This window comes from Papio anubis, chromosome 3 (assembly GCF_008728515.1).
Source record: "Papio anubis isolate 15944 chromosome 3, Panubis1.0, whole genome shotgun sequence".
In the NCBI taxonomy this organism is placed as follows: Eukaryota; Metazoa; Chordata; class Mammalia; order Primates; family Cercopithecidae; genus Papio; species Papio anubis.
Window position 1 is genome coordinate 83,502,806 of NC_044978.1, and position 9,372 is coordinate 83,512,177.

At 35.7% G+C, this 9,372-nt stretch overlaps 1 pseudogene; it reads left to right on the forward strand.

Annotated features, from left to right (window-relative positions):
* Positions 1-2,198: 2,198 nt before the first annotated feature.
* LOC101008948 lies at positions 2,199-4,124 on the forward strand (annotated as a pseudogene).
* Positions 4,125-9,372: the final 5,248 nt, after the last annotated feature.

Genomic DNA, 9,372 nt, shown 5'->3' on the forward strand with positions numbered 1-9,372 from the left:
CTATAATTCCGTCTTAAAATATGTGTGCATGCATGCACACCCAAACACACACATACCCAGGAGAAAAATGTCTCTCGATTCCACTTCCCCCTCCAGATTCTCCCTCATTTTCTGAACTTTATTGTAATTAAACTCTTAGAAAAAGTTGTCTATATTCATTGACTACAACTTCCCTCTTGCCATCAGACTTTTGATCCAACCACTTCATCCTAACTGATCTCCCTATACAAATACAAGGGTCAATTTTCAGTCCTCATCCCACTTTACCTAACAACATCATTTGACACAACTGGTCATTCCCACCTCCTGGAAACACTGTCCACTTGACTTCAGAATTCCAGTCTCTCTTGTTTCTTCTCTTCTATCTCTGGATACTTCTCTTAGCCTCTCTTGCTAATTCATCCTCTTTACAGTGAATCTCTTAACGTTAGAGTGCCCCAGGGCTCAGTCCCTGGACTATTTATACATGCACCTATGGTGATGACATCCAATCTATGACTTAATATCATCTATATGTCATGATTGCCAATTTTAATTCTCTAGTTTGGACCTCCCTTGTGAATTCCACATTTATGTAGCAAATTGCCTATTTGAAATCTCTACTCGGATGTCTAATAGATATCTCAAATTTAAGATGTCCAATACTGAACGCCTTTATTTTCCCACCCTCAAATCATGCTCTATGTAGTTACTTAATGGAAATTACTTTTTTTTAAGTTGCCAAGCCCCAAACTTAAAGGTATTGTTGACACATTTTCTTCTATCACTGCCCCGCATCCATATCCAGTAGGGAACCTTATTGGCTCTACCTTCAATATAACATTGGTTTGATCAATTATTATCATTTCTACTGTTTCCACTTTGGTTCAAGCCACCAACATCCCTCACCTAGATAACTATAGTAGTTTACTAAGTGTTTTCCACGCTTCTACCCTTGACTCCTTTAATCTATAGTCAAATAATATGAAAATTCAATTGCTACTTATTATGACTTACAAGACCGTATGCAATCTCCCTATCCACTAAATGCACTATATGTCTTGCTACTTTCTCCAAATTCTATTTTCTACAGCCATACTGGCCTACTTGCTGTTCCTTGAAGATGCCAGTCACTCTCCCTCATTAGGAATTGAAAAGATCTTCTCCTGGAGAGCTCACTTTCTCGCCTGTTTCAAGTCTTTGCTCATATAGCATTTTCCAATGAAGCCAAACATGGCTATTTCATTTATTCTGCAATCACTCCCACCGTCACTGTAAAACTGCCATACACTTGGCCTGCTCTATATTTTTGCCATATGACCTATCACCTTATAATATATAATAAAATATGCTTATTTGTTATGCTATTTGTGCATCTCCTATCACTACAATGTGGAATCCATTGAGAAGAGAGAATTTAATCTGTTTTCCATTTATACATTCTCAGCACTGAGAAAATGATCTGGCATTTATAAGAACTCAATTAATATTTGTCAATAGAATAAACAAATCTAAAATCACAAAACATTTGCAGATTTTTTTGTTATAAAATAATTGGGTAAAGACTAAAAACATGCATATTTAAACTGATTAAAGACAAAATAAGGGAAAAACAAATGCAAAGAATAAGAAAAGTGACATAGGCTTATCAATATCAAAATGCCAAAAATAGCAATTTAACATGTAAAATATAAATAGAGGGAAAGTGCTACACAAAAATAAAAGAAAGTCCAATAAGAAAATGATACTACATGAACTGTATACACTGGATGGCATAGTTTTGAACTATTAAAAGCAAAAATGTACAGAATTACAGAAAGAAATTAACAGATCATCACAGAAAGATTTTAATAAATTTTTACCAAAAGAAGATTGGCGAAGGAGAGGAGAAAGGTCAGTTAAGATATAGAAGAATCAAACAATAAAATTATCAGATTTTATCTAATGTTTATGTATTCAATATGTATTATTTAGTATTTATATTATATAGTACTCTCATTTATTTATACTATTTAAATATTAAGTATATCAATATATTTACCCCTATAAAGAAAACCACATGGTTCATTTTTCTATTTTTTATTTTTATTTGTTTATTTTTTACCAGCCCAAGTTTTCATCATGTTTTAAAATAACCACATAAAAGGCCATAAAAATTTCTTGAAAAATTAATGAGATGCATACCATATTCTCAAATTTTGATTCAATTAAATATTTTTAAAGTAACAAACCCTCCTTAAATTTTGGAAACTGATATTTTAAAAACTTAATAAATATGTGCAAATTTTTGTATGGGTTAACGGCATAAAAACAAAACAAAGTAGAATGAATAATTATCTGTCAAGTCTTATGGAGTGTAGCTAAACTATAAGGATGAAATTCATAGCCTTAAGTATATTTCTTTAAAAAATGAGAAACACGACGTGTTTGGGCTCGGGTGGGCGTTGGAGGTGTCAGGGTGTAGTGGGCGGAGAAGACTCTTGGCCAGGCAGATGGCTTCCTGGTGGCAGGGCATGGGGGCCTCTGTGCGCCGGAAATCTCTACAGCACTAGGAACAGCTGGAGGACAGCAAGGAACTGCAGCCTTTGGTCAGCCATCAGGAGACCTCCGCCGGAGCCCTGAGTTCCCTAAGCAGACAGTTCCAAAGGAGGCTGCACCTGAGAGCTGTTAACCTCAGCCTCCAGGAAGGACCCTTCTGGGAACGCCTGGAAACAACAGAGCCAGGGCAGCAGGGCCTCCAGGCTGCAGCTCCCTCAGCTAAGAGTGCCTTGGGTGCCAAGTCCCAGACAATCCAGGAGTCCTGCCAAAGCGGCACCAAATGGCTGGTGGAGACCCAGGTGAAGGCCAGGAGGAGGAAGAGAGGGGCACAGAAAGGCAGTGGATCACCAACTCACAGCCTGAGCCACGAGAGCACCCAGCTGTCTGGAGCCGCCCCTGCCCGCTCAGCCGCGGACCCCTGGGAGAAGGAGCATCACCGCCTCTCTGCCCCATAGGCTTACGTGCCCACCCAGTAAGGCTGTCGAGGTGGGAGGCTGCCTTCCGGAGCCCCTACTCCTCAAGAGAGCCCCTCTGCTCTCCCAGTGAGTCTGACAGTGACCGAGGGCCTGCGCGGGCAGGAACTCAGCACCTCCAGAAGCCCTCCCAAGAACTGGACGAAGCTATTATGGCGGAAGAGAGTGGTCACATGACCGTCTCTCTCATTCATGAAGGAGGAAGTGCTCTGCAGCTCTGTCTTGCAGGAAACAAGACCTGTCTGACCACCCAGGCTTCATACCAAGGATGTCTGTGCTTCCACTGAGCTTCCTGGAGGAAACCCCCAGGAGTCATCAGTACCCCTGGGCCATGCTAACAAGGATCTGACTAACAAGGAGCCCAGTGCCCTCCTGCTCCAGCCGCATCTGGACCCATCAGTGACTGCCTGCCACAGCCTGGGAGTGTCTTGTGGAGATCTTGCAGAGGTAGGGACAATTGTTCCTTCTACTTTTCCAGGGACTCTTGGGCTTAGAAACTCACCATACACTTGACCTTGAGTCTTGTATTTGCTTCATCTGTAATGTGAAGTGCTAGCATCAGATGTTTGAGAGCTCTGAGCTGTGTACCTGGGTGCCTGGTTTTTGGGGAGTCATCCACAGAATCACTCACCCACTGTGTTTCCGATGCCAAGGCTCTTGGGGGGTCCCACTCTCATCCCTGCTTTTCCTACCAGGGACTCCAAGGAAGGCATAGGAGATATTTCCAGGCTTAAGACCATGGGCTCACGGGTACCTATTTATATGCCCAAAGCAGAGTACTGTGGGTGTGCTGGGAGGGGTAGCCCTGTTCAAGAGCAATTTCTGCCCTTTGTAAATTATTTAAGAAACCTCCTTTGTCATTTTATTAGAAAGAAACCAGCGTGTGACTTTCCTAGATAACATTGCATTCTCATAATACTGTTTGCATTTTTTTTAAAAAGAGAGAAACACTTAAAATAAATTAGTTAAGCATTCAAATCAAGAAACTGCACAAATAATAGTGAGAAAACTTGGAAAGAAATTATTTTTCAAGAGATATGAACAGAAATTAATGACTAGTAGACCAACTTAAAAACAGGTGATTAATAAAATCAATTGATTCATTAAAAGATAAATAAAAATACATTATCAAAACTAATCAAAATAATAAAGAAGCCACAAATAATTTTAGGAAAAATGAAAAGAATGAATGTTTTAAAAGTCACAAGACAGCACCTTGAACAACTTTGTGTCAATAAATTTGAAAATGTTTAAATTTCATTTTTTCTGGAAAACGTAAATTATCAAAATTGTTTCAAGAAAAAAATATAAGATATAAATAAGCCAATAACCATTAAAAATTACATCAGTAGTCAAAAATTTCTCCCTTAAAAATGAAACCATACAAAATTAGTTTTATAAGTGATTTTTCAACCGTCTATGAGTAAAAAGATATTCTATATCGTATTTTAAAAACTTTCCAAAGAGTAGACAAAGAAAGAAAATTATCTGTTTACAAAATCTAAGGACAGAACCAGAAAAGTACTGAGCAATTTCACTTATAAACATAAATGCAAAATTCTCAAATAAAATATTAGAAAATAAATGTCACCAGTATATAACATAACACATCATGACCAAGTCGTGTTTTCTGAGGAATAAAGTGATATTTCAACATAAAGAAATTATCAATATATTCCACCTCATTAACACAAGAAAAGGAGAAAAAGTAAAAAATCATTTTAATAAATGCCGAAAAAGTATTTATTGCACTAGATACTCATTTATGCTAAATTGTTTTTTAGAAACCAAAATTAGAAGAGAGTTTCTTTAACTTACTTGAAAAGGTATTTACCAAAAACTCCACAAACACCATAATTAATGGTGAAATTTTGTAAGCATTTTCTTTAATGTAAAGAACATCAGAAAAATTATCCAAAACTTAGAATTCGGCAAAAAAGAATACCAGGTGTTCTTTCAGCACATTTCTGGGTTTGCACCTGTAGCTAATTTTTCTATTGACGGTGCTGTTTTACAGCTCTGTAAATACAGAGATTAACTTGCAGATATTTGTCTAGTACAGATGAAAATAATTTCTCTTCAGTGAAAGATATAACCTACAAGTAAGGTTTATTGCTCTGTAGGATACTAACCAGTTTTGTATTTAACCCAGCAATTTTATCCTAAAGTTTCTTTATTAAATTGCCTATTAACACTAGCTCTGAAGGGTTTTTTTTTTTTTTTTTTTAGACAGGGTCTGGCTGTGTCGCCCAGGCTGGAGTGCAGTGGCACACTCATGGCTCACTGCAGCCTCAACCTGCCAGGCTCAAGTGGTCCTCCCACCTCAGCTGTCCTAGTAGCTGGGACTACAGGTGCACACTACCACACCGGGCTAATTCTTGTATTTTTTGTACAGATGAGGTTTTACCATGTTGCCCAGGTTGGTCTCAAATTTCTGGCCTCAATTCAGGATCTGCCTGCCTCGGCTTCCAAAAGTGCTGGGATTACAGACGTGAGCCACTGCGAACACATTTTTGAACTCATTTTAACATCTTCTTGGTTCTCCCATTAATTAATCAATTGAACAAAATCCTTGACACATACCCATTTTATATTTGCGTGAGTCATGATTTTACCTTTTGACAAGTACACTTAAACAGGAACAAGTGAGAGATATCTGTTAACACTACTTCAATTCATCATATAATAAAAGACCTAAATAAAGTAAAATAAATAAGATGTGTGTGTAAGGATTAGAACAGAAGAGAAAGTTGTGACCGTCAGATGATATGGTTGTCTGTACAGAAAATCTAAGAATTTAAAGGACAACTGTTAAAGCAATTAAGATAATTCAGCTAACTTGCTGAATACAAGGCGAATATAAAATAATTAATAGTTTGCCTAAGGACTTAGAAACGAAGGTCATAAAAAGTAACTTGAAACGATATAACTTACAAAACCAACAACAACCAAAAATGAACCTAGGAATAACTCTAATAGAAGGTGTTCACAATCTTTTTGGAAAAAAGTACAAAATTTTATTGAAAGATATGATAAAAGACCTAACTAAATTACAAGACATATTATACCCATAAATAGGAATACTTAATATCAGAAAATATTTTCTGAACTTCTGTAAATTAAATGGAATTTCATTAAAATCCGAGCAATATATTTTTATGGAAACTGATTGTTTTAAAAAATTAATATGGGAGAGTAAAGTATCATGAATAGTTAAGACCATTTTAAAGACTTGTCTTACCATATAGCAACAGGATACCATAATATTTACAGGACGATGTGATATTGGTTCATAGACAAATAGATAAGTGGAATAGAATAGGAAGCCCAGAAACAGATGGAAGTGTACAAGAAATTTGGTTTATCATAGAGAAAGCTTTACAAATTAACAGAGGAAAGGGTGGGTGCAGTGGCTGCTGCACTACAGCCTGGGCAACAGAGCAAGACCCTGTCTCAAAACAAACAAACAAACAAAAAACAAATTAACAGAGAAAAGTGTTGGTGTGATTGATTTATTATATGAAAAAAATTTCCCTGACTTATGCCTTAAGCAAAAATAAATTTCATACAGATTAAAGATTTAAATGTGAAAAACAAAACTTGAAATTTTTAGATTAAAAAATGAGAATATGTTTATTATATTGGGGTAGGGAAGGATGTTTTAACTAAGCGCCCCAAAAAAGAAAAGACTACTTGATAATGAACTTCTAATAGTAAAAGTTTAAGTCATCATGAATGTAACTGAAAGATAATTGTCAGGCAGGGAAAAGTAATTCACAACACAGAAAAGAGATTTATATCAAATATATGATGAATTATTACAGACAAAGTAGAAAAATGATTTAAAAAGTCAACCACATCCCCTCCACCCCAAATAGGCAATGGATATGAGCAGACAAATCACAAAAACAGAAAGCATAATGATGAGTAAACAGGATAGTAATGTCACTAGTAATCTGGGTAAAAAAAAAAAAAAATGAAAACGAAGAATCATTTCATACCTATCAGATTAGTGAGATGTAAACATTAATAATACCAAATATTAAGCAGTGATGTGGACCAATGATTACTTTTTTAGATTGCAGTGGAAGTATAAATTGGTACAACCACTTTGGAAAGCTATTTTGTAATACACAAACATTTCAAAATTTGCAGCTGTTTTTGAAACAATAGAGTTTGGCAATATCCAGTGTATCTGATAATGTGCATATCCTATGACCATCAATTTCTTGTTTAGTCCTATTATCATGGAAAAGCTCTCATCAGAGACATAAAGATGTCCATTTGACGCATTGTTTGTAATAGTGAAAACTAGAACCAAACAAATCTCCACTAACAGGTGACCAAAAGCGTAAGATGTAGTGTCTTCCTATGATGCAAAACAACACAGCATTTAAAATGAATAAGCAAGAGCCATATGAATTTACATTGATAAATGTCAGGAATACATAGGTTGAGTGTATAAAATAGGTTTCCAAGTATTAAGTAATGTATGATTCCTTTTGCACATATTTTGGAAACCAGACAAAACAATATTATTTTAAAAATCTAGCCAGCCTACATGGCAGATAATGATAATATTTGGTTTTGGATTCAAAGAGAGGGAACTAGGATTTGGGCGTTCAACTTGATATGTAGTGTAAACATTTATTCATTGTTGGTGTTTCATGCATGCCTCTATGTGCTTTTCTGTATTTATAGTTTAAAAAGAAAATAAATGAATTAAGGAAAATAGTGCATAATAAACAGAAGTTAAGAAATCAAATACACAGCCATAAAAAAAGAACAAAATCATGTCCTTTAAGGCAGCAACATCAATGCAGCTTGAGGCCATTATTCTAAGCAAATTTATTCAGAAACAGAAAATTAAATACTGCATGTACTCACTTATAAGTGAGAGCTAAACATTGGGTATACATGGACACAAATATGAAAACAACAGATACTTGGGACTCCAAAAGTCGGGAGGGGGTGAGGTAAGGGTTGAAAAACCTTGGATACTATGTTCCATACTTGTGTGATAGGATCATGAAAGCCCAAACCTCAAAGCATTGTGCAATATACCCATGTAACAAACCTGCACATGTACCTCCTAAATCTAAAAAAAAAAGAAAGAAAACCATAACAATTCTATCATATAGTAACATTACAAAAAAGAAATCAAATAACATAAGGCTCCTTGATGGCATAGTTTCTTCTCACACTTTTGGCAAATAGCTAAGGTATCTAGATTCCATTGAGCATTGTATTGGGTGTATGGATTGTCTACAAGATAGATACAATTCTGGCTGAAACTCTGAAGAGAACACAGGCAAGTTAAATGATAATCACAATAGCATAAAAAGAAAAACTGTCAACATGTGGAAGTGTACAGCATTAATGCAGTTATGTAAGAGAACCACTGTATTGAGTAGAATGCCTCTGGATGTAACAGAAACTAGCTTAAACAATTATAGAAATTTATTGGTTTGAATAACTGGCACGTTTAAAGGTAGATCAGGATAAGTTTGATTCAACAGCTAAAAAACATCATCCACTAGCAAATTTCTTACCCCTTCTAAATTCTTCAATCCATGGGGGTCAGCTCAGTATGGATCTACTGTTGGCTCCCCCTTGTGGTGTTGGGTGATTACCAAATTATCACAGTTTTATGTTTTTCCTGTGCATGACCAGGGAGAGAGACAAGAGAGGCTGTTTTGGAAGAAACAAGTACAATTCTTTCTTTAGCAGCTTCCAGCAGATTTTTTTCCCCAAAGCCTTGATACTGCTGTATTCCCAACACTGGGCAAAATGAAGACTCTTAATTAAGATCTGTTCAACTGACCTGGATCTCCACCGATAATCGGCTCATAAAACACTCAGCGTAATATCAAAAAGTCCAGTGTTTGTAAGGAACAAAATGCTTTTGTCTTTTTAAATATTACCAAATATTTATTAATATTTAATTCATCTGTTTTAAAAATATTCAGCATTTTTCTTCGAAAAGTATTGTCTTGAGTTGTCAGATGTCATTTTTTAATACAGTCAGCCCTTTGTATCTGTGTGTTCCATGTCCACGAATTCAACTAACCATGAATAAAAAGTATTGGGAAAAAAAATACAACAAAAAGTTAAAAATTTTCAAAACCAATTTAGAATAACAATTTACATAATATTTATATTGTACTAGGTATTATAAGTAATCTGGAGATGATTTAATGTATACAGACGGATATGTTCAGATTATTTGCAAATACTACAGGGACTTGAGCATGCATGGATTTTGGCATCTACACTGTTTCTGGAAGGAATCCTGTGTGGATCTTGAGTGACATCTGTTTGTCTCTATTCTGAAAGTTATAATCACAAATTATAGAATATGCGACTATGTTACTTAGAAATG